General features: G+C 29.7%; 1 protein-coding gene across 2 annotated transcripts in view; it reads right to left on the bottom strand.

The window, feature by feature from the left end:
* The window catches only part of LOC147068399 (uncharacterized), a 394,033-nt gene that overhangs the window by 367,106 nt on the left and 452 nt on the right, over positions 1-26,475 (bottom strand). The gene's annotated exons all lie outside the window — the stretch shown is intronic.

Genomic DNA, 26,475 nt, shown 5'->3' with positions numbered 1-26,475 from the left:
CGCACTGCATGTCTCACATGACGGGAAGTGCGAGATGTGGCGATGGACCGAGGAAAGTAGCGCAATATTTTGGTTTTAATATGCCCCAATACCGAAACATAATAGTATGAATTAAGTACATGAGAATAAATTGATGAGTATTTGAATATTAAATTGTTGTGTAAGTTTTTTTGTTAAAATATATATATATATATATATGTATATACCCAATACAGAATGGAAAATGAGACAACCGATTTATCAAAAGCATTATTTTCACAGCATGGAATTCAACATGGTGATGCTATTGCCTGAGTACTCTTCAATATCTCATTAGATATAGATCTGCATTCAAAGAAGCTTTTACTGAATATTGTAAAACGCAACTAAAATTAGGCATCCATATAAACCAAGACAAAATAAAATATATACACATGACTCCTATAAATGGGACAATAACTATAGACAATTCTATTTTTGAAACACTATAAAAGCTACCTGGGGTGAAAATGATGCCACTGGGAAATACAAATATATATAATGTTTGCTAAAATATACTCTTGTACAAAAAATATGAGAAGACCTTTGATATATTGTAAAGAAAGATCCTGAGATGACGTCTTTTGGGAGTCATAGAAGAAAATAGCACCTGGTGAATGAGGTGTAACTCGGAGCTGTATTGCATGTTTGTGCCAACAAAATGCAATTTGGTAAAGTCGAACAATTAGATTGGGCTGGACTGGTCACAATTCTTTATTTTTCTCCGTGTGATGTTATGAAGATAGTGGTTATGTAATATAAATAAATTTGAATTTACATTGTAAGGTTTTCGTAAAGATGGAGGAAATGCTGTTCTCATAAGTATTAATCACAAAAAGCCCAAAAGGAAGAGGAAAAATTGAAATATCCTAGTTGACATGACTAAACTACTTTAATGGAGAGATTACAATGCTGGGCCTTCCTAACTTTAGAACTACAATTCTGGAGCCGTTGGCATAGGTAAACATCTTAGAGTATGATTAAAAATGATGTAGTTGAAAATTAATTCTAATTACTTACCTACATTATTATAAACGTGCATATCTCTAATTTAGATCAATATTATTTTTGTAATGTCACCCTTTAAATATCCTGTTTTTTTAATATACAAAAGTATGTCTGTATTTTAAATTAAGCATGTATTATTATTATAATATGGCTACAAGTTTGGAAATTTGTATATTGTATCTAAGATAGTTTCTATAAGTAAGTCCTTGATTGATAAAGTGTTTCTATTTTAACTAGGTATTAAATATGTAACTATTGAACTAGGTATTGAAGTTAAAATCCAAACACAACACATTATTACCTCTTTTAAAAAAATAAAATATAGTACAGTTTCTTCAAAATACTTTTACTAGCCTATTTGTTAAAAGCGCAAATCAATATGTATATTTTTAGATTGGATGAAAGTGAACGTAGTCCGTTCCCAAGATAATCTTTGAAAATATTGTTTGTCTGTGAGTATGTCACTATATTTTCGGGAAACCACCTATTCGCTTGACATATTATCTTACAAATTACTTCTTGTGTTTTAAATACGAAGCTTCTTTTGATAACGTCCAATAATAAAGCTTACAAGACAAAGGTTTGTTATACAAAATTAATAATCCAGGCAAAACTTTACAGATGAGAACTCTGAGCAAAAGTTACACACGCCAAATATTGCTTGGGGAAATTTAACTCACTTTATTCATTTTCTTTTTTTAACTGATGGATTTTTTTTCTTCTTTGTTAGTGTATATGAAAAATTGTAATATAAAAACTCGCTTGTATCTGAAACTTGAAGCATATCGCACGAGTTCACTTGAAAGAGAGCAAAAAAATGTTGAAATTTTTAGTTTTTGATGTTTTTCTACAGACTGATTTCTACGTAAATATTGTTATGATAGGTACTCACTCATACAAAATGTTTTATAAAATAATTTGACCTATATAAACCGGTATCATTGGTATGAATATCTGCTTTATGTATTACACATCGCAGTTACAATATACAGCTTCATGATCTATATATTGATATACATCTAAGTATTTTAAAAAATCAAAGCAAAATTTACAGATGAACAATTGTATAAAAAATCAGGCATCTGAATTTACTTTGCATTATTTAAATTTTGACCTTAGTCTAAGGGCGTAATGCTCAATTCGTACTTACCACAAACTTACAGTAAAATTGGTAAATAGCCGAAATCCATCTGTTAACTATAGATTATAGAGATAAGGAATCCTTAAACATAGACTACTTTTGTTATAAACTCGCCCCCTTGCCCCCCTAATGTATTACCATTTACCACTGACAGCTGCTGTCAAAATAAATTTACGTGTCTTTAAAACGGCCAATACACTCAAATTCATTTAAAAATTGTTCTCAATATGGGTATTAAACAACTATAAAATATCCGTGACATTTAATACGACATATTTTCCTTTACTTTCTTGATTCTGTACATGTCTTAATTTAGTAAAACCGATTATCGAATTGAAATGTCAGTGTCAATGAATTATGAATTAAGTTTTCTTATTCAGATTTAGATATTTATGTAATATTAAACCAATAGATAGGTAGTTGAAATATATAAGTACTTAGTTACCTACACACCAACATGGTAATATTAGTTTTAATCACTCTATATAATTATTCACATCATGCATATTTGTAATAATGGTAAATGACAAAATCTGACATTTCAACGGCAAGTGTTACCGTATCGGGAAAAACATGGGTCAAAAAATAACTTATATTATTCACTAATTGCGGAGACATTTAATCATTTTAATTAAATATTAATTGTGTATTTATGGTTATTGAATTTATTTTGTATATTTTCCATATTTTTGTCATTAACTCTGTTAACAATTACAAAATAATTTACCTAAATTATGAAAAAGAGAATTTTTTATATAATTATGGTAATATTTTCAATAGAAAAACAGAATGAAGCTATTGCAGATTTGGTGGACCATAGACAACTCGATCGGGTGCCGGACGAAATCCCGAAGGCCGAAATCCCGAAGGCCGAAATCCCGAATGCCGAAATCCCGAATGGACGAAATCCCGAACGGCCGAAATCCCGAATGGCCAAAATCCCGAATGGCCGGAATCCCGAAGGCCGAAATCCCGAAAAATAAAAAAAATATAAACAATAATAATTTTCAACCAGCGGTACGCAAATAGGCGGCGCTTTTTCGAGAGTGTGTAATTTTACAAGATAATAAAAATAGTTTTATAAAAACTATTAGTAATTATGGATAAAAGCATAAAAATAATTTTAAACCAGCGGTACCCAAATAGGCGGCTCTTTTTCTTGCGTGTGTAATTTACCATGATAATAAAAATAGTTTTATAAAAACTATTATTAATTATGGATTGAAGCATAAAAATAATTTTAAACCAGCGGTACCCAAATATACGGCTCTTTTTCTTGCGTGTGTAATTTACCGAGATAATAAAAACAGTTTTATAAAAACTATTATTAATTATGGTATGAAGCACAAAAATAATTTTCAACCAGCGGTATCCAAAAAGGCGGCGCTTTTTCTTGAGTGTGTAATTTACCAAGATAATAAAAATAGCTTTATAAAAACTATTATTAATTATGGATTGAAGCATAAAAATAATTTTCAACAAGCGGTACCCAAAAAGGCGGCGCTTTTTCTTGCGTGTGTAATTTACCAAGATAATAAAAATAGTTTTATAAAAACTATTATTAATTATGGATTGAAGCATAAAAATAATTTTAAACCAGCGGTACCCAAATAGGCGGCTCTTTTTCTTGCGTGTGTAATTTACCATGATAATAAAAATAGTTTTATAAAAACTATTATTAATTATGGATTGAAGCATAAAAATTATTTTAAACCAGCGGTACCCAAATAGACGGCTCTTTTTCTTGCGTGTGTAATTTACCGAGATAATAAAAACAGTTTTATAAAAACTATTATTAATTATGGAATGAAGCACAAAAATTATTTTCAACCAGCGGTATCCAAATAGGCGGCGCTTTTTTTTGCGTGTGTAATTTACCAAGATAATAAAAATAGTTTTATAAAAACTATTATTAATTATGGATTGAAGCATAAAAAAAATTTTAAACCAGCGGTACCCAAATAGGCGGCTCTTTTTCTTGCGTGTGTAATTTACCATGATAATAAAAATAGTTTTATAAAACTATTATTAATTATGGATTGAAGCATAAAAATAATTTTAAACCAGCGGTACCCAAATAGGCGGCTCTTTTTCTTGCGTGTGTAATTTACCAAAATAATAAAAATAGTTTTATAAAAACTATTATTAATTATGGTATGAAGCATAAAAATAATTTTCAACCAGCGGTACCCAAATAGGCGGCGCTTTTTCTTGAGTGTGTAATTTACCATGATAATAAAAATAGTTTTATAAAAACTATTATTAATTATGGATTGAAGCATAAAAATAATTTTCAACCAGCGGTACCCAAATAGGCGGCTCTTTTTCTTTCATGTGTAATTTACCAAGATAATAAAAATAGTTTTATAAAAACTATTATTAATTATGGTATGAAGAACAAAAATTATTTTCAACCAGCGGTATCCAAATAGGCGGCGCTTTTTCTTGAGTGTGTAATTTACCATGATCATAAAAATAGTTTTATAAAAACTATTATTATTTATGGAATGAAGTAAGCAAATAATTTTCTATCTCAATACACATAATTTTTTTAAATGTCCCGGAAAAAAACATTCCCAGAAGAGCTAAAAACGCTCTCAACTTTCATTCATCTGAATAAAAGTTGGCCACCCTTCATACAATTTATCATACTTACTATCGAATGAACAAAATAATTAATGGATACATATAATTAAATCCTTCTGAAGCACATTTTTAGATTATGTTTATAACCAAAAACTTTGGTAGGGCCATGGAATAGTGATTCCAAATGGGTATCGGAAACGAATAAGAAATATACTGCAGAATTTCATTCTATTTTCTTTATAAATCATAGAAATTCTGACAAAAAGTAAAAATAAACTTTTCCCACATTTTTTTTATACTACTTGTATGTTAAAGTAAAGATGTCGCTTGTGGCGCAATTTTATTTGGTATTAAAAAAACTGTACTGTGAAAAATATGTACGCCATAGCATATTATATTTTCGATGAATGTTTATCATTTTTTAGCATTTTCTCCCTGGTGAATTATCTTTTATGTTGAAAGTTCACTGTTTTTGTGGAATATAGCAGCACTGGCTTTGCATATTATGAGGCTGTTAATTTCAAAGTTGGTAACCTGCATATTCCACCATTTTGAGACACTCGCAGACCACAGCTGTCAAGCACATTTAGGACTACAAATAGAATATTTTATTTTTGCAAACATATCAATGATCAATTAGGAAGAGCGAGTAGTAAAATAAAATATCCTTAACGTCATAAGAATTAATAAAAAATCATGTATAGAGTTGATATATATAAAAAATGGAGCCTGATGAATGTATTCAACTTTGCACTCGATTTCCTGTTTAATTATATTTAACTAACAATCGGAGCTGGATTTGATATTTTATGAAAGTACATATGTACGATGGAATTGTACTCACAGAAATTGAGTCAAGAACAATATAAATAAAAGTATTTATGAAGGTTACCGACATTGAAACTAATAACCTAATATTATTTATGTTAATTGAATTATTTCAAAAAAAATGCAATTAACAGTGTGACATAATAAGTCACTAAAGATAATGATTATAAGGAAGAGTTTATATTTGCTATCATTCAGAATAATTTTTATGGCTACCAATTCAATAAAATCAATGTGATATCGCTATTATATGATACATATAAAAATGTCCCTCTAGTAATCTAGTTGGTCAAAACTCTGATGTGGTTAAATTAATTATTAAATTAAAAAATGGATAAAAAACGATAATTTGAAAGTCCGAATGAAGTTATATGTCAACCAACATGTTAAGTATTTTTCAATGTACTGCGAAAATATTATAATTTGAAAAGTGTGCCGTGACATGAAAAAGGTTTGGAATCACTGCGATAAAATTAAATTTTCTTCAACGTTTTTGTACATAATTATATTTATTTCATTTCATTACTAGTCCAAGTCGACCCTGGGTCTCGAAAAGGTCGCCAGTGTTAAGCTAGATTTGATATAAATAAAAGAGATTTCACGATTTTCAAAAATGAAATATAGAAAGTATGATTTATTCAAAAATATTTTTATTAAATTCAACAAACTTATCACACTACATTTTAGTGATAAAAATACCGATAAAATCTGATACCTATAATAATCAAAGACGGGTGTTGAACGAGCGCACATTTTACGACGGTTTTTTTTAAATTGTGAGTCTTAAGAAACGTACATATTGATTAGTTAAAATACAAAAAAATGTTATTTAATTGGATGCTAGGTTTTAGAGTGGTGAAGGGTGGAAGTGAGCTGTTAGGATCTGACATAAATGATGCATATTAACTTTGTCAGTTACACGTATTTGTTTTTATTGAACTAAGATTATTCCCACTATGACCGCGTGGCTTAAGCGTCGGCCTATAGCTTTGTGGGTCCCAGGTTTGAATCCTGGGTCTGTGCAAGTACACATATTGCCTTTTCAATTTGTGTATGAGTCAGAGTATGGACCTAATGAGTTGAAGAAGTGGCTGACATCCATTTCTCGTAAAAAAATAAACCTGGATCGGACATGGTTGAAAAAAGAAAGAAAACTTACAGATTGAGTTTGGAACATGACTACGTATTAACAAAGCTAATGGAAATGTTATGTATACCTGATAATTATTAATAAAAGACAGCTTTATCACTTTCGTTCTCAGATAAGACCACTGTCCATCATCAGAAATCAAATTCCGATAAAACCTATAATCAATATACAAGGCTTGTATTACAAGCGCATTTGATAATTATGATTAGGTTATTACCCATCTAAAATAATATTTAAAATGAAAATTATTTTTGGGCATCATTCCATAATTAATAATAGTATTATAAAACTGTTTTTATTATCTCGGTAAATTACACACGCAAAAAAAAGAGCCGCGTATTTGGGTACCGCTGGTTTAAAATTATTTTTGTGCTTCATTCCATAATTAATAATAGTTTTTATAAAACTATTTTTATTATCTTGTAAAATTACACACTCAAGAAAAAGCGCCGCCTATTTGGGTACCGCTGGTTGAAAAATATTTTTATGCTTCAATCCATAATTAATAATAGTTTTTATAAAACTATTTTTATTATTTTGGTAAATTACACACTCAAGAAAAAGCGCCGCCTATTTGGGTACCGCTGGTTGAAAATTATTTTTATGGTTGATTCCATAATTAATAATAGTTTTTATAAAACTATTTTTATTATCTTGTAAAATTACACACTCAAGAAAAAGCTCCGCCTATTTGGGTACCGCTGGTTGAAAATTATTTTTATGCTTCATACCATAATTAATAATAGTTTTTATAAAACTATTTTTATTATCTTGGTAAATTACACACGCAAGAAAAAGAGCCGCCTATTTGGGTACCGCTGGTTGAAAATTATTTTTATGCTTCATACCATAATTAATAATAGTTTTTATAAAACTCTTTTTATTATTTTGGTAAATTACACACGCAAGAAAAAGAGCCGCCTATTTGAGTACCGCTGGTTGAAAATTATTTTTATGCTTCAATCCATAATTAATAATAGTTTTTATAAAACTATTTTTATTATCTTGTAAAATTACACACTCAAGAAAAAGCGCCGCCTATTTGGGTACCGCTGGTTGAAAATTATTTTTATTCTTCATACCATAAATAATAATAGTTTTTATAAAACTTTTTTTATTATCATGGTAAATTACACATGCAAGAAAAAGAGCCGCCTATTTGGGTACCGCTGGTTGAAAATTATTTTTATGCTTCATACCATAAATAATAATAGTTTTTATAAAACTATTTTTATTATCATGGTAAATTACACATGCAAGAAAAAGAGCCGCCTATTTGGGTACCGCTGGTTGAAAATTATTTTTATGCTTCATACCATAATTAATAATAGTTTTTATAAAACTATTTTTATTATCTTGGTAAATTACACACGCAAGAAAAAGAGCCGCCTATTTGGGTACCGCTGGTTGAAAATTATTTTTATGCTTCATACCATAATTAATAATAGTTTTTATAAAACTCTTTTTATTATTTTGGTAAATTACACACGCAAGAAAAAGAGCCGCCTATTTGAGTACCGCTGGTTGAAAATTATTTTTATGCTTCATACCATAATTAATAATAGTTTTTATAAAACTATTTTTATTATCTTGGTAAATTACACACGCAAGAAAAAGAGCCGCCTATTTGGGTATCGCTGGTTGAAAATTATTTTTATGCTACATACCATAAATAATAATAGTTTTTATAAAACTATTTTTATTATCTTGTAAAATTACACACTCAAGAAAAAGCGCCGCCTATTTGGGTACCGCTGGTTGAAAATTATTTTTATGCTTCATACTATAAATAATAATAGTTTTTATAAAACTATTTTTATTATCTTGGTAAATTACACACGCAAGAAAAAGAGCCGCCTATTTGGGTACCGCTGGTTGAAAATTATTTTTATGCTACATACCATAAATAATAATAGTTTTTATAAAACTATTTTTATTATCTTGTAAAATTACACACTCAAGAAAAAGCGCCGCCTATTTGGGTACCGCTGGTTGAAAATTATTTTTATGCTTCATACCATAAATAATAATAGTTTTTATAAAACTATTTTTATTATCATGGTAAATTACACACTCAAGAAAAAGCGCCGCCTATTTGGGTACCGCTGGTTGAAAAATATTTTTATGCTTCAATCCATAATTAATAATAGTTTTTATAAAACTATTTTTATTATCATGGTAAATTACACACGCAAGAAAAAGAGCCGCCTATTTGGGTACCGCTGGTTTAAAATTATTTTTATGCTTCAATCCATAATTAATAATAGTTTTTATAAAACTATTTTTATTATCTTGGTAAATTACACATGCAAGAAAAAGAGCCGCCTATTTGGGTACCGCTGGTTGAAAATTATTTTTATGCTTCATACCATAAATAACAATAGTTTTTATAAAACTATTTTTATTATCATGGTAAATTACACATGCAATAAAAAGAGCCGCCTATTTGGGTACCGCTGGTTGAAAATTATTTTTATGCTTCATACCATAATTAATAATAGTTTTTATAAAACTATTTTTATTATCTTGGTAAATTACACACGCAAGAAAAAGAGCCGCCTATTTGGGTACCGCTGGTTGAAAATTATTTTTATGCTTCATACCATAAATAATAATAGTTTTTATAAAACTATTTTTATTATTTTGGTAAATTACACACTCAAGAAAAAGCGCCGCCTATTTGGGTACCGCTGGTTGAAAATTATTTTTATGCTTCAATCCATAATTAATAATAGTTTTTATAAAACTATTTTTACTATCTCGGTTTATTACACACGCAAGTTAAAGAGCCGCCTATTTGGGTACCGCTGGTTGAAAATTATTATTGTTTATATTTTTTTATTTTTCGGGATTTTGGCCTTCGGGATTCCGGCCATTCGGGATTTCGGCCATTCGGGATTTCGGCCGTTCGGGATTTCGGCCATTCGGGATTTCGGCATTCGGGATTTCGGCCTTCGGGATTTTGGCCTTCGGGATTTCGACCCAAACCCAACTCGATCATAACTATGAAAGGCTTTCTGGATAGTGTTTTGTTGTAATTTTGCTGTAATTATGACAGACGATTGAGCATCGCGCTCTTAGACCTTAGTATTTTACCTATATACGAGGGTGGGTCAATAAGTCCTTAGAAAAGCCGACAGGTGGCGCGACTAGTACTGTAAGCGGTTTGTTTTCATGCAGCGGCACTACCGATTCAGTATGCTGCGAAGTTTCAATCAGATTGGTCGGGTTGTTGTGTGTTTCTCGTACATTTAAAAAAAAATTTGCTTGTGGAAAATGGAAAAATGGAAAATGGAGAAAATTGAGTTTAGAGCTGTTATTAAACATTTTAATATAAAAGGGTTAACAGCAAAGGAAATAAAAAATGAGTTTGATTTAGTTCACGGCATATTTCGCACCCCTAGTTTTAAAGTATGACAAGTCAAAAAACAGCATTCTGAGATAATTGGATACAAAGATTCAAACCCTCTCAACTAAATCTAAAAATGTATGTACCAAACTGATTTTCTTGCTCGATGTGTATCAGGGCTTATATTTTTGTATGAAATTGTTATTATATTGAAAAATTATACAGAACACATATTTTTGGTAGTTTTTTTGAAATGTCATAGTCTAAAATTGGACTATTTTGATAAATTTTGAAATAACCCATCATGCACACAATACAAACTAATATGAAACAACATAAAATCTCTTCAATATATTATCCATATCAAGTAAAATAATAAACGAAATGGTTATTTGAAGTTTTTATTTCAAAATAAAATAACTGGAACAGGTAAACCATCACATACCTACCGAATTTTTAAAATATATAATTGTATAAGATTATGATTACCTATTCAAGATTCTTGCACATTACGTAATGAAAATTATTATATAATTTAGAATTAATCAGAGTAATTTCCATCACTCTCTTCATGAACCAAGTCATTTCTTGCCACTTGAGTACTTCTAGCGACTTTCAAATTATTGTAAAAATTGTGGTACGTCATCGGTATCATTTTTTTTGCATATAGTTAAAAGATCTTGCTTTTTCTGCATGGTTATTCCTGGTGGCTCATTATAAGCTTTCTGTAAAATTATCATATTCACGTAAACCGGACGACCCGTCATGCAATGCCTTATATTAATTTCCTCGTAGGAAGAATCAATAAAATTGGTTTTAATGAAAAAAATATACGGTGATTATCTTTTCAAATGCATGACTTTGATTGCTTGCCATGTTACCTTCGTACCTACGGTAGTTATAACATAATTTTGTTCCAGCTCATCGGACAGCAATTTATTTCAGGTCAAATATATCATCAGTTGCCATTGCATTAACTCTATAAGGTTCACCATTCTTTTCAGCCATGGCTATAATGGGTATCTATATTGAGCTGGTATGAATACTGGAGCACTTTTAGCATTCTCTTTTTTTCTTTTTCAATGAGTGAGTGCATCGCAATCCACTGATCTTGGGTGTGACCCATCAAATATTTTTGCTTTATAGACTTTACATTTTCTGTTTCCAATGATAAATACAACGCAACTAAATATTTATTCTTATTCTGTCTAGCACAGTTATCGGACCAAAAATGCACATTCTTATTTAGATTTTTTTCAAGTAATGGTAACTACCAATTTCATTAGAACCTCTTTTAGCAGTCACTTTGTTCCAGATACAACAAAACCCTTTTTCTCAGCAATATCAAAGATGGTGAAATATGTTGCAAGTTTTCTGGTGTAATAGAAGTTTGAGACTTCACCACAGGGTTATGAGAGAACTGCTTGCAAATCGAAACATGAAACTATCATAATATTATCTGGATCAGGGATAGCTCCATTTTTCACGTCATTTTTTTCTCCTCTCGTGCTTTTTCTTTATTTGGGATATGACATTGAACGAAATTAATTGTTTTGCTTTTTGTGTATCATTTAAATTTGTATATGCTGTGCTGACCATTGATCTTTTTTGACTGAAAGCGCCCAATATTAAATTCTGTATTAAAGATCGTAGAATACTGAGATAACTTCACGAAAGGTCGATCATTTTGTTGACACTTTCCTTTGTATAGCCTATAGTGTTGCTAAATTTAAAGAGCCATCAATAAATTGTCTGGTAGTTAGTCTGGTGTAAGCGTCGTGGGTCATAGGTTCAAATCCTGGGTCTGGCAAGTACACATATTGTTTTTCAATTTGTGTATGAGTCAGATTATGGACCTAATAGGTTGAGCAAGTGGCTGATATCCATATCTCGAAAAAAAACAAAAATCTGTTAATACAAACCACACCGTGGAGGCCCATATTATAATCTTATTAGATCGGACATGGTTGAAAGTTTGAGCTCTCAGGAAGTGGGATTCTACCCTAGGAATGCAATTGATGTGATCTCTAACATATTGTTTTAATTCGGTATCAATTTTCTTATGGTTTTCATGTGTTCCTCTGAGATCCTTTTCTATGATTCCATCACTGTTTGTTTTAATTATTATTGTATTTATCAACAAACTACTGTTCAATTTTCAGAATGTCTAGTCAACAGTATGACCACAACACAAGTTTTATTTACTTTGTCCATTCCTGACCTATGATAATTCAAGATGTCATAGTCTTAAACTCGCTAAAATTTTGAATCCTAATTTAAGACCATAACAACTCAAAATAGCATAGTCTTTAAATATCTCACAATACTATTTATAAAAATGATAGACTATTCTTTCTGTCCTGTATTTCCGTAGAATTTATTTAGACTTGTGATAGTCTTTGACCAGATAAATAATGATATTTTCAACCTTTCTGCATTATTAACTCAAAATGTCAGTTTTTTGACTTGTAATAGTTTAAAACTAGGGGTGCGATTTGCTCCTTCACTTGCAACTATTTATAACTGGTTAAATGAATTTAAACGTGGTCGTACATCAACAAAGGATGAACCACGCTCAGGACGTCCTGTAGAGGTGACTACACCAGAAATGATCAATAAAATCCACGATATGGTGTTAAGTGACCGAAGATTAAAGTTGAGTGAGATAATTGAGGTTACAGGGATCTCAAAAGGTAGCGTCATTTCTATTTTACATGACAAATTGGGCATGAAAAATATTTCTGCAAGATGGGTGCCGCGTTTGCTCACAGTCGACAATAAACGCAATAGGGTGGTGGCCTCTATAGCCCTGTTGCCCTGTGTATTCGCCAGATTTAGCCCCCAGTGACTTTTTCCTTTTCCCAAACTTAAAAAAATGGCTAAGTGGACAACGTTTTTTTTCAAATGAAGAAGTCATCGATCGGACAAATGCTTATTTTGAGGACCTTCCGAAAACTTATTTTTCTGACGGTTTAAAAAAAATTGAGAAACGTCTAACCAAGTGTATTGAGCTCCAAGGAGATTATGTTGAGAAATAAAAAAAAAATACAAAAATAAAAACTGTTTTAATGCTTTTTTCTAAGGAATTATTGACCCACCCTCGTATGAAGCCTTTCTGCAAATGAAAACATTTTTCTACAACATAATATTTGACAAAGGTACTGAATTTGATATGCATTTTGTATAACAAGTCAAAGGTTCATGTCTCTAGTGAGTTTTCACAACAAAATATTTTTTTATACAAAACTTATACGGTTTGACACTTTCGTTGTGTTTGTCATTGTTATTCTGCCGATATGTCTGGCAGTAGGAAATGTAAATCCTTTTCAACAACATCTGGCATTACTGTCAATCTAAACACAATATGTATTATGTTTTACTAGTATTACGTAAGATATCTTAAAGGAGATTTTCCCTGACCTGGTATTAAATAATTGAAAAACATATTTTTCTTCCAAATATTACTCAGTTTTAATCGTGAAAATCACGTCGCGCAATAGTGATAAAAGGAGTTTTCAGATTTTTAGTTCTGGGAATTTATCGGGAGAAATTACCCAACGTCATGTGCTTTTAGTGAATATATTTTTGTACCTCAGAGAAGCTTTTAGTTCAATTTTCGCAAAAAAGAATTAAGTGGGTACAAATCTCGTACCTAAATTATCAATTTGTCAGGTCCAATTAACACTTTGAGTCTATTCATAACATTAACCCAAAATTCATCAAACATAAAACCGTAATTATATAAAATTAATGGCATGAAAAATTAGAACTTACATTTTCCCGAAAGTGTTCTCCAGTTCTCAAAGTGAATTTACCAGGTGAGGATGTTTTTATGCTCACTGTATGGCTAGGCTGAATTGAATGACGTGATAAATTTAAGACAATATCTGCAGAAGCGCGTGGCATGGTGTAGAATCAGCGATTACTTACGTGGCATGGATTAACGTAGACAAAGAAGACATAGCCACTGTACTGGCAAACTTAGCAAAGAAGTGAAATATTTGCCATTGCATTATCTTGAAAAAGAGATCGACGGCATTTCTTTTTTTGAATTTATATCCATATTGAAACCAGCTATAAAGAATAGCACAGTGAAGATTTCAGAACGATAGTACGATTATTCAAAGAGATAGGCGAGTTACTTGAGTGTCGTGAGTTTTACTAGCCGTTTAACCAGAACGCAAACGGTTTAAACTTAGCCACTCGACAATTCTACCTCATTATACTTAGTAAGACAGTTAGTAGTACAAATTGTATTTTCGTTGAGTGGTCGCACCGATTGCAAGTGTTGCGCGTGTCATCACCCTACCGCCTTCTGTGGGCTTTGAGTATAACAGCTAATTGATATGACATTAGAAGTTCCTCCTTTTCATCTAAAATTATCGCCATATGTATGAGTTATTCACAAGAATAGTGAACCAAGTCCATTCTGGTTATTTTTGAGTAAGCTAGGTTCAAACATAATATTTGAGTATTTCTATTTTTGTAAGGGTATAATTGCACTTCTGAAGTGTTAGTTTGAGTATATTTAAGTTATTATGTAAGGGAAATCATCTTACAGAATAATAAATACTCAAACATTAGGTTTGAACCTAGTTTACTCAAAAATAATCAGAATGGACTTGGTTCATTATACTTGTGAAACACTCATATGTAAAGTTATCTACAAAAGATGACAAGCAAAACCCTCATGGCGAGTTAAGAATTGAATCGCTGATTTTATTTCAGGATAGTCATCTTTATTCTCAATTTACTGTTTCAAATATAGAATTGTGAATACAATTATTAAGAAAATCACAGTATAATAATGATCAGTAAATTATTTAAATAAGCAGAGTTATTTAATTCTTTCGCTGATCTCTCATAGCTTGACCGGTCAATAGATAGGCTATTGTTTTACGTAATGGTAATCACATCCTTAGGGAATATTCGACAATGAGTAAAAAATAAATGAATTACTCAAACTGGGGTGCTAATGTCTACCGAATCGGTTGGCCATACTACTTGGTGACTATGAAGACTATTTACTAGGGAATTGTATATATATTTTTTTGAAATTCAGTCTCAAAATAATATATCAACAATATTACTTAGAAGACATTTTAAATAGCCGCGAATGTATGTATATTAATTATATGTTTATATAGGTACCAGAAAATTTTGAAATATAATTTAATAATTCATCACAACTTATTATTAAAATAAAATTGTAACCAGTGACAGTCGAGTGGGCGTAACAATTTAATATTGTGGATGTGAAATTTTCTCGCGACATAACAATTACAAATCGCAACCCACAGATGTGTCACGAGTCAGTGGTTAAGAATCGCTGGCCTAGATATCCAAGAGAGATGTGGACCTGATTTGTGAATACGGTATTCTGTTTTGTTTATTCAGAAAGCTTGCAATATGTCATCCTCAAGTTTGTATTATTGCAGTAAGAAACAGTCGCCGACGTTTAAAGAAAATGTTATATCACAATATAGTGTACCATAGTTTTGAATTTATGTATTTTTACTACGTTTTTATTAGCTCGTATTCTTGTTTGTCCAGTACAAATTTTTTCTTGTTTATGCAAATCTTGCAATCGATTTTTAACTAACATACCGACTAGATAGACATTTGAAACTTTTAGAATATATCAGAACACGATGACAATGCATTCTTTTAATACTTTTAGCCATCTTTAAGCAGAATTTAATTAATTTTAAGTTAATTCTGTTTTGTATGGAAAGTTATTTTGGAAAAAAAATAGTAAAAATTAAAACACTATTATTGGTTGCTAAGGGGTCTTAGCAACTAAATTATTAATAATATATACGTGCGTTACTATGGAAATCAATATGAAATGTCAAAATGACATTTCAGTCTTCTATATGTATTCAGTATTTCTATCAAGTAAAAAAAAGTATTCATTAATACATAGCATTGTCAAGCTTATATGATTCAACAGAAATTTTAAAAACGTGGTATATAAAAAGTTCTTTTTATCTTGTAATTATTTAAATATAGTTATCGTAAAAGAACACCGAAATAAAAAAGGTGGATTTAGCCGTGCGTTTTTCTATTTGCACCTAATCTGTTAACTGCATTGCTGTTATGTTATGCTCACTTTACCTACTCGTGATGCAATTGTATTATCAGCCCCAAATAAGCACACATGGTAGATAATGGTTGAATGCAGTCACGCGCACTTCAACACGTACATACCTCTTTAGCATTCTAACTCTACTATCTGTCTATTTATAAAGTCCCATCTCAATTTCGTACTGTTTTTAGACTACTATTAAGAGTACTACTGAGTCTAATAGACAGGCAATATTTTTAAAAACTATAGTTTGTTCCTGCTAATACTTTAAAATCTCAAACACTTCAAGTTTGTTAGGTTAGGTTAGATAAATCTTAAAACATCAATATCTCAATTTGATTATAATAACTCGGGTTTGGTCCGATTTCGGTTTGTACAATAAAATATTTTAATTAAATATATTTCACCAATAAATGATAATTTGTGTAAAAATGGTAATTTAACCTTGTGAGCCTTTTAGTTCGTTCACTCAACACTAATAAATATTTTTTATAACATTTACTAAATTGTAGTAAGTACCTATTTTACTCGGTTTACTTATTCATATAATATGACCAAAGAACTGAAAAACATAAGACTGAGTTTATACAGTATTTTGGAGGAGAGTATATTATTAACGAATAATTATTATATACTTATCAAATGCGCCAAAAAGAAAAGCATTAATCATTTTTATTTATATGCAAATTTGAAGAAATATTTTTGTTTTCTAAGATATATTTATATTATTGGGTTACTCTTCCTTGACTTTCATCATTTTATATGCCAACATTTGAGATGTTCCTACATTAAATATTATGCGTAGCTATTTTGTAAAGTTTACATTCCATTAAGTTTTAGATGTAATATGCAAATACTTTATGTAAATGATAATATCATCTTGACGTTTGATCTCCTTGAAAGGACAAGTAAACTTCGGCTTGTTTGTGAGCAAGATATATTGAGTCATCTGTTTCGTATGAGATCCAAAAGGAAATGGCGGAAAGAAATCCGTGGTTAAAGAAAAGCTTTTGAATTCTGTAGACATTAAAAGATAAAGATCACAGAAAAAAATATTGCGCGCATTTTATGCCTGACATGCCAACCTAATTTATTTAAACCAAGTTAAAAACCTTATCCCTAAAAGGAAATACACTTTTTTGTTATATTACATTTCATTTGGTACAAAAATGAGTTAAATTCACTCACATTTATTTATATACTGATGCTGAATACTGCTCTTTATATATTATATATTTTAAACTAGATTAGTAGACTTGTAAAGTGCAATAATAATATGTAGATATGTATGAAATTTTCGTAAAATAAATTGTGATAAAATAAAAACACAACACTCGCCATAATATATTATTATACCCATAGATATTTGCAAAATGCAAGTTTATCGGCATTGAAAAATGCCATTTTATTAAAAAAAAAAAAAAAAATGATAAGGCACACTTATTTCTTTTCGACAGAAAAAATACTCTTTTATATATACAATATTTCAATATTAAAATAGGCACGTTAGCATAATATGCCAAATTAATTAGATAATCATCGTTGTTGCACTCTAAGTAAGTAGTAGTCACCATTATTAATTATTATACTAAATGAATTATTTTTAAACAATACAATACCCAAATGTGTTAGCAGGATATAAGATAATCAGGATACTCTAAAAACATAAACACATATTTGTAATAATGACCCTAATTGCGAGATACTTATATTATTTGTGTCAATTTTTAAAATGCATTTATCTGTTTATAAAATAAATAAGTGCGTAAAAGTAGACCGAGATTATTTATGACGAGGGTTGCTTATGAGGGCCGATTTATTTTTTACATGCTACGTCTAGAAATAAGACAATAGGAAAACCCGCATTTTCTTCTCACTGTATCGACATCTCCTTTATTTGAACAGTTTGATCTTAATTAATTTTATACCACAAATTACCAGCTGTCATTAAAGTACTGATGGAAATTTACCGATGTTGTTAAGTTGGGCGAAAGTAATGAGGAAATGTTTTTGAAGAAATAATTTTACGAAATAATTTTAAATGGATATCGAAAACATTTAATGGCAATAAAATTCCATCTTTACCTTAAACATCCGTTTGGTGGAAAGAGAATCTTTCCTAAAATGTGCTTTAGGCGTCAGAAAAACTTTATTTTTGACTAAGTTTGTTTTCAACATATAAAATTCGGGTAATTGAAAAGTGGAAAAGCTGTCAAACAAATTCTAAAGTTTTAAGCTTTTAGTTTGGTGGTAAATATCACTCAACACAAATTAGCTTCCGTATTTTTAATCAATTTTAAAATAATGAACAAAGAGTTAGCAAAGTTACTAACTACGTCCAAAAAAACTATTTGCTACCCAATAAACCGATAAAATTCTAAAACATATGTCAAAACATAATTAATATTGACGATCGATTTTATTGAACATAACATAATACCTACTTTGCATGTTTTTTCTATTTTGTAGGGTGATAATAATATAATAATAAATCTGTCGAAACTTTATTTATGACAAATCTTTTGCTTTTGTAATTTTTAATGTCAGGCTATTGTGCAGAACCAGTTACGTCAATATTTTTTTCCATTTTTGTCCATGAGTTTTTACGATTTTTGCTGATTTTACTATTATTTTTTTGTTTTTGTTTCTTTGTTAAACACCACAACTCAGACCGTGGAGCCCAATTATAGTGGCAAAATTCCCACGCTTGAGGATTTATATACTACATAATGTAAATATATTTTGACCTTACCGGGATCGAACCCGGAGCTCCCGAATGGAAAGCCAACGCCTTACGCACTGCACCACGAGAGCTTTTACATCTTGTGCAAGTTAATTAACCATCAAATGCAGATATTTTTGCCAATAAATATAAGTATACCGGATGATTATTACAAAATACAGTAAAAACTAAACAATGCTTCGGTTCGTGGATTTAATGCGTACGCATACGGACGAATACGCACTCATCTGCTGCCAGGTACATATGCAGTACCTACGGATCCCAATCCACACGCACACCATCGACCGACCAAATCATTGTTTTGTTTTTACTGTACATATTATATTCATCAGCTACTATTTTATATTTTTTGACCGATTTAAAATATGATTTGGGTATATCAATTGAACACAATTAATCCTATATTTGAGGAATAATTTCTCAAAACAACAATTTATTGATACTTCGTATTTATTATATTATGTATATCGTGATCCGAGCCGTTCAATATTTGATAATATAGTTTCAATTTCATGTGAATACCTACATAGTTTTTAAAATAATATTTTTTTCAACTTGCATTACGTATACCTAATATAATATGCCTCCCTGATAATATATCTGTCAGTGGCGAAGGATGGAGGTGGGCTGCTAATATTCAACATAAAAATTAGTTTAATCTAAACGTTGTCAGTCATAATTATTTGTTTTCATTGAACTGCGATTACAATTTGCAGATGGTGCTGGTTAGTTTTTAAAATTCAATTAATCCCTGCCTAAACCAAACCAAAATGACTTAGGTATATTATGGGCAATCTGACAAAAATAGTACACACCTTTACAGTCATACTCATTTGTTTTCGTTGAGTTAAGAATACAATTACGGAAGGCGTTGGTTAGTTTTTTTTTTAATTCATTTAACCCTGTCTATGACAAACTATAATTGATAAAAATATTCTTCAATCTATAAAATACGGCATAATTTTAGATAATATATTATAGTATGACCGAATATTTTTTGACTATTATTTACTTCGACTTGGATTAAGCATAGCTTAATTGAATTTAAAAAAAGTTACAAACACTATCTTCAAATTATTGTAGTCTTAGTACAATGAAAACAAATACGTTTGACTGACAAAGTTTGCCACTGATATCTGTATAATATAATAATTAAATAATTGTTTCTGGGCTATTATAAGATCATCGATCTACCTCTGTATATATTACTAACAACAATATATACAGCATAGTAACCGTATATTGTGTCTTACAGCAAATAATGTGAAAACAAATTGTATTTTAAAAATAAATTGTTGTCTCTAGTCTCGTTTCAGACATCGCGTTGTGCCCTGGTTAAACCAATTTTAACATTCCATGGAGTACGTGGAATTCAATTGCTTTCTGACTGTCTACTTTGCCTACGCTCTACGCTGATGCTGAAAGAGCTCCGCTTGTTAGGATAATAGAGCCCTTGCAATAGCCTGGGGCTTAATTGAACGGCTTAAGTTTCGGTTCAAGCAAAGAAAATATGGTAAGATTTTTATCAAAAAGGTGCTTTATATTTGAAAACAACCAACGAGATGCTGAAATTTCTTACCTTAAGATAATTTACGACTTATATTTTGCATACCTATTTTTAAAAAATGAAGAATATTCTGTTATTTTTGCATAGTATAAAGATTTTCAAATTAAGTTTTTTTAGATAGGTTTTGTTACCTATTTATTTTAAACGCATGATAATTTTATTTTTTATTGAAACTACAATAATTAGTATTGTTTGGTTAAATAATAAAAATAACATATCAGCTTAAATTACTTATTTGGACACTGTTATAATTAATATTATAATGATTATGATTATTTACTCTACCGATTTCATAATCATCAGCCGGAGTCGATCTAATGCTAAAAATAAAAACTTTCCTTAGTTATCTCTAATCATCTCGGTTTTAGTAAATATAAGTATTTATTGTGTACATCTCCAGAATATATATATATATATATATATATATAAATATATACAATCTACAAAAAATATATACTTAATGCATCGGAATCGAGGAAGCGAATAAAACAGTTATACAATATTTGGGAAAATACCCTTTTTTACTATGTGAATTAATTGATATTATTACTAACTAGCTGAAGTACCCGGCTTCGCACAGGGTTGCTTCGTGGATACATTTATCTAAGATATTTAAAAAATAACAATAAGGCAATATGATAGTAATTCTAATAGGAGTAAAGATCAAATAAAAGAACACTAAATTAAAATTGAATCTAAAATATGCAAACGTTATTAATAGTATTAATATGTAGAAAAAAAATCAAAATTGGATGAAACAAACAAACAGCAAACTTTGTATTTTGTATAATACTGACATAAAAACCTTTGCAGGTGTGCGTACAACAACCGACAAAAGTTTCATCGCAATCGGATGAATGGTATAAGAACGCATACGAATAGAATAAAATAGAAAAAAATTCATTGCAATTGGATGAATGGTATAGGAACGCATACGAATAGAAGAAGATGGTTGTACTGATTCAGAAACCTTTGCGGGCGTGCGCACAACAACTTGTCAAAATTTCATCGCAATCAGATGAATGGAATAAGAACGCATACGAATAGAAGAAGATAGAATAGATGAAAAAGAAGAAGAAAATGGTTGTATCAATTCAGAAACCTTTGCGGGCGTAAGCACAATACTTGATCAAAATTTCATTGCAATCGGATGAATGGTATAGGAACGCATACGAATAGAAGAAGATGGTTGAACTAATTCAGAAACCTTCGCGGGCGTGGGCACAGCAACTGATCAAAATTTCATCGCAATCAGATGAATGGTATAAAAACGCATACAAATAGAAGAAGATAGAATAGAAGAATAAGAAAATGGTTGTATCAATTCAGAAACCTTTGCGGGCGTGAGCATAACACTTGATCAAAATTGCATTGCAATCGGATGAATGGTATAGAAACGCATACAAATAGAAGAAGAATAAGATGGTTGTACTAATTCAGAAACCTTCGCGGGCGTTGGCACAATTACTGACGAAAGTTTTATTGCAATCGGATGAATGGAATAGGAACGCATACGAATAGAAGAATATAGAATAGAAGAAGAAGACGATGGTTGTACTAATTCAGAAACATTTGCGGGTGTTACCACAACAATTGACGAAGGTTTCATCGCAATTGGACGAATGGTATAGGAACCATAAGAATAAAAAAAGATATAATAAAGAAGAAGAAGAAGAAGTGTACGTACAATAACTGACGAAAGTTTCGTCGTAAACAGATGAATGGCTTAGGAACCATACGAATAAAAGAAAATAGCATGAAGAAGAAGAAGAAAATGATAATTTTTCTAATTTAGAAACCTTTACGGGTGTGCATACAACCACTTACCAAAATTTCATCGCAATCGGATGAATGGTATAGGAACGCATACGAATAGAAGAAGATGGTTGAACTAATTCAGAAACCTTCGCGGGCGTGGGCACAGCAACTGATCAAAATTTCATCGCAATCAGATGAATGGTATAAAAACGCATACAAATAGAAGAAGATAGAATAGAAGAAAAAGAAAATGGTTGTATCAATTCAGAAACCTTTGCGGGCGTGAGCATAACACTTGATCAAAATTGCATTGCAATCGGATGAATGGTATAGAAACGCATACAAATAGAAGAAGAATAAGATGGTTGTACTAATTCAGAAACCTTCGCGGGCGTTGGCACAATTACTGATGAAAGTTTTATTGCAATCGGATGAATGGAATAGGAACGCATACGAATAGAAGAATATAGAATAGAAGAAGAAGACGATGGTTGTACTAATTCAGAAACATTTGCGGGTGTTACCACAACAATTGACGAAGGTTTCATCGCAATTGGACGAATGGTATAGGAACCATAAGAATAAAAAAAGATATAATAAAGAAGAAGAAGAAGAAGTGTACGTACAATAACTGACGAAAGTTTCGTCGTAAACAGATGAATGGCTTAGGAACCATACGAATAAAAGAAAATAGCATGAAAAAGAAGAAGAAAATGATAATTTTTCTAATTTAGAAACCTTTACGGGTGTGCATACAACCACTTACCAAAATTTCATCGCAATCGGATGAATGGTATAGGAACGCATACGGGACAAACAGACAGACAGACAGACATTCATTATTATATATAAGTATAGCCTATACTCTTTGCGCAAGTGCAAGCAATAAGTTGACAAAGTTTTATCCCAATCGGATGAACGGTATGGCAGCGCATAAAATACGAACAAACAAACAAACAAACAAACAAACAAATATTGATTTTTATATATTAAGATAACAGAATGTTTAATATTTACGATTTACTTATCTAATTACTTTGAAACCCGAAACATACGAAAAGTGTAGATACCTAATACATTAAATAAATTTAAATCGAAGATAAGAAATGCTTTATTATTTAAAAAAAAAAAGCCGCTTAGGACGCTGTATGTAAATAGTTTCTTTATTGGTGATACAAAATTAATCTGTTCATGCTCTCGTTGCTGTAATGTAAAAAAATAATAATCTTAGAATGAAATTTGGCCCAATAGGTACTCATGTAACTAATTTATTTGAGATTTTAAAAAAAGCTTCATCTCTATGTTATTTCAGATTATTCGAAATAAATTTATCTTTACTCTGCAAAAAATATTTATAACAATAGTTAGTTATTATTATTGAATAGTAAGAAAGAAACCTCTGATGATTTATGAACATTACGAATAAAATGTATAATATGTGTTTTTATACATGACGGTATTGAAGGATTTTTAAAAAGTTTTTAATATATTTTTTTAATTTGAGGTCTCCACACACTGCGTGATTACAGAATTGAGAAACAATGTTATCTTTTGAGGTTTTTCACATTATATAATATATATATCACATAACTCATTTCGCATTTCAGGCATTCTATTTCGCAATGGTTAGTTGTTATTATTATCTTTATATCTATTTATAAATAATATTAATATTCATATATTAATATTGTAAATATATAAATCATCCCACACAAGAATTAATAATATTATAAACAAACAAACCTCTTTTTAGTAAATATTTATATATATTATCATAAGTTTGAATGGTTCATCTAATACATTCGAAAATACCCAGCCATTTAATATATTACGTTGTTAAAGTAATCTAGTATACATATTATATTTCGATATTGAAATTGGGTTCCTTTGTAAAGGTTTATGTAGAAATATTTCAACATTAAATATGTGCTCATCAATATCAATAAGCCAGGCTTTTAAATAACGGGAATACAAATTGGACATTTTCCGAATTACGTTGAATGTTCGACGAATATATCCAGCTCGTAGATATTTTACTGTAAGGGTTGTAAAATATATAGGATATTTATTAAGGTTTAGCTATTTGAACGGATAAACAAAGGGAGAAGTTTTATTGATTTTACCAATATGTAAGTAAAACAAAATATGGTTTATTATCATGACACATATAAAGATAAATACTAACTGTTGGTAATATATTAGTGGGGATTATTTCTCTCTGTAGTAAAATAAATAAAACCATAAACATTGAGAGCTATTTCATGTAACACATAGGGGTAATATCAAATATAAGGGAGAGTAGTTTTTAAATAATAAGGAAACTAGTTTTACAGCTACGTAATACATTTAATATTTGAAATAAGTTTTTGACATCCAACTCATGTTGCTTATTAGTAATAAAAAAATACGTAAAAATATTAATAAAAAATAAATCAAAATTAGGTACACACTTAAATGAATATATTGCCAAATAATACTGTTCCTACTCCCAGCAGTTAAAAAGAAGATGTTATTAGTAAATCTTTTACAATAGACTAATAATTATCAATTTGGTTAAGATAATCAATATGTTGTATTATTAAATAAACTATTTAATAATACATGTCGCAATTAAGTATTCAGCATACACGATTTATACATATGACATAAATCATCGTCAAGTACATAGTATGGTTACAGAATCATACAGAGAAAAACTACCATATTAGATGCTCATGTAATACCTACTAATATTCTAAATATACCACATTTAAGTTGATACATTTATTATTATTACTTGACGGATTTATATATTAACAGAGAATGCATTAGAATTTTATTTAATTATTGTTAATAATTATCTTCAATAAATGTTTTTGCTTTAAAAATTGGTAGTAATAATAACTGTAATATTGTGTATTTGGTAAAGTTTAATGCAGGTGTTGATTAGTATGAAACTAAATGAAATAAATACTACATATTATTATTGTAAAATAAAAGTAACATAATTATGCTGTTAGGTTGTATACAGAACATTCAGAAAAAAACCCTTTTACATAAATTAAAATATAATATATGATTAAACTTATAAAAAATTTGGCTCAAAATCAATTTTTAATTATGTGTGTGTGTGTATCTTTTACTACTTAAATCCCAAGTGTAAACAAGCACTTGTGTATAACTTTAATCGTGGTGGTTGGCATGGTCTATTTGACCTTTTATTTAACCATGAAACAGTCTTTGTAGTTTGCCGTTTTCAATCATACATGGACAAAATATAAAACTAATTATTGGTTTGATAAATTTAAAGTTTGATGTAAAAGTATGAGATACCTAGTTTATAAACAATATTGATCAAATTAATGTAATTCGTATCATTTCATTTCACTCACATTATTTAACACGTGCACTTTGAGTATAAGTAGTATATTATTATATTATTTATTTTTTATATCTTTTGAGCATAATAATTCTTCTAAATTAGGTTTATTTATAATAAAAATAACACATTACCATAAAATGTATAATATTTAAATACAATTGCGCCATAAAATCATTTGTATTCAGATAAAGTTTATTAATTAATACACGTAGTTAGTATGGAACCATACATTAAGACAACCATGAAGAGATACAACAATTAATTCATCATAATAGTAATTGCACGGGACCTCATATTATAGTAGTTATGATTATATGTTTAAAAGATTTTATAAACAGAAATTTACACGAACATTGTCACTTTAAACACCATTGATAAGATACATAATATTTTATATTGAATAATATTATGTTATTATTATCCTGAAATACGAATATTCAAATTTATTATATTAATTTCAACGTTTATAAATATTAAGTATGTAAACTTAGGTTATATATGTATGTCCTGTTGATATTATTAAATAAATGTAAACAATAGGATAAAAATAATAATTCTATCAAAATATTTCCTCAAATAGTTAACAATAAAGACCATTATCAGTTTCACAAATAATAACATACAGTTACTACTTTTTCCCAGACCGACGATGGAAGGTTATTTGGATGAGTCTACATATTACAGTAGTTTTAGTCAATATTATAATAAAATTATTATCAATCAAAACTAGGTAACCAAATTTAGTGAAAATTTTTATGAAATACATAATTTAATACTCGATGCACCAAGAAACAAAAAGTAAGGCGTATATTTTAAAAACATAGTAGTAGCTATGTAGTTTTAGTTTATAATGCTTGAAAATGTGGATACTTAATGAA

Source organism: Rhyacophila brunnea, unplaced genomic scaffold (genome assembly GCF_057557595.1).
Source record: "Rhyacophila brunnea isolate RB1 unplaced genomic scaffold, BYU_Rbru_1.0 scaffold_3, whole genome shotgun sequence".
NCBI lineage: Eukaryota > Metazoa > Arthropoda > Insecta > Trichoptera > Rhyacophilidae > Rhyacophila > Rhyacophila brunnea.
Note: the sequence above shows the minus strand (reverse complement) of the source record. Positions and strands in the feature narration are given on the sequence as shown.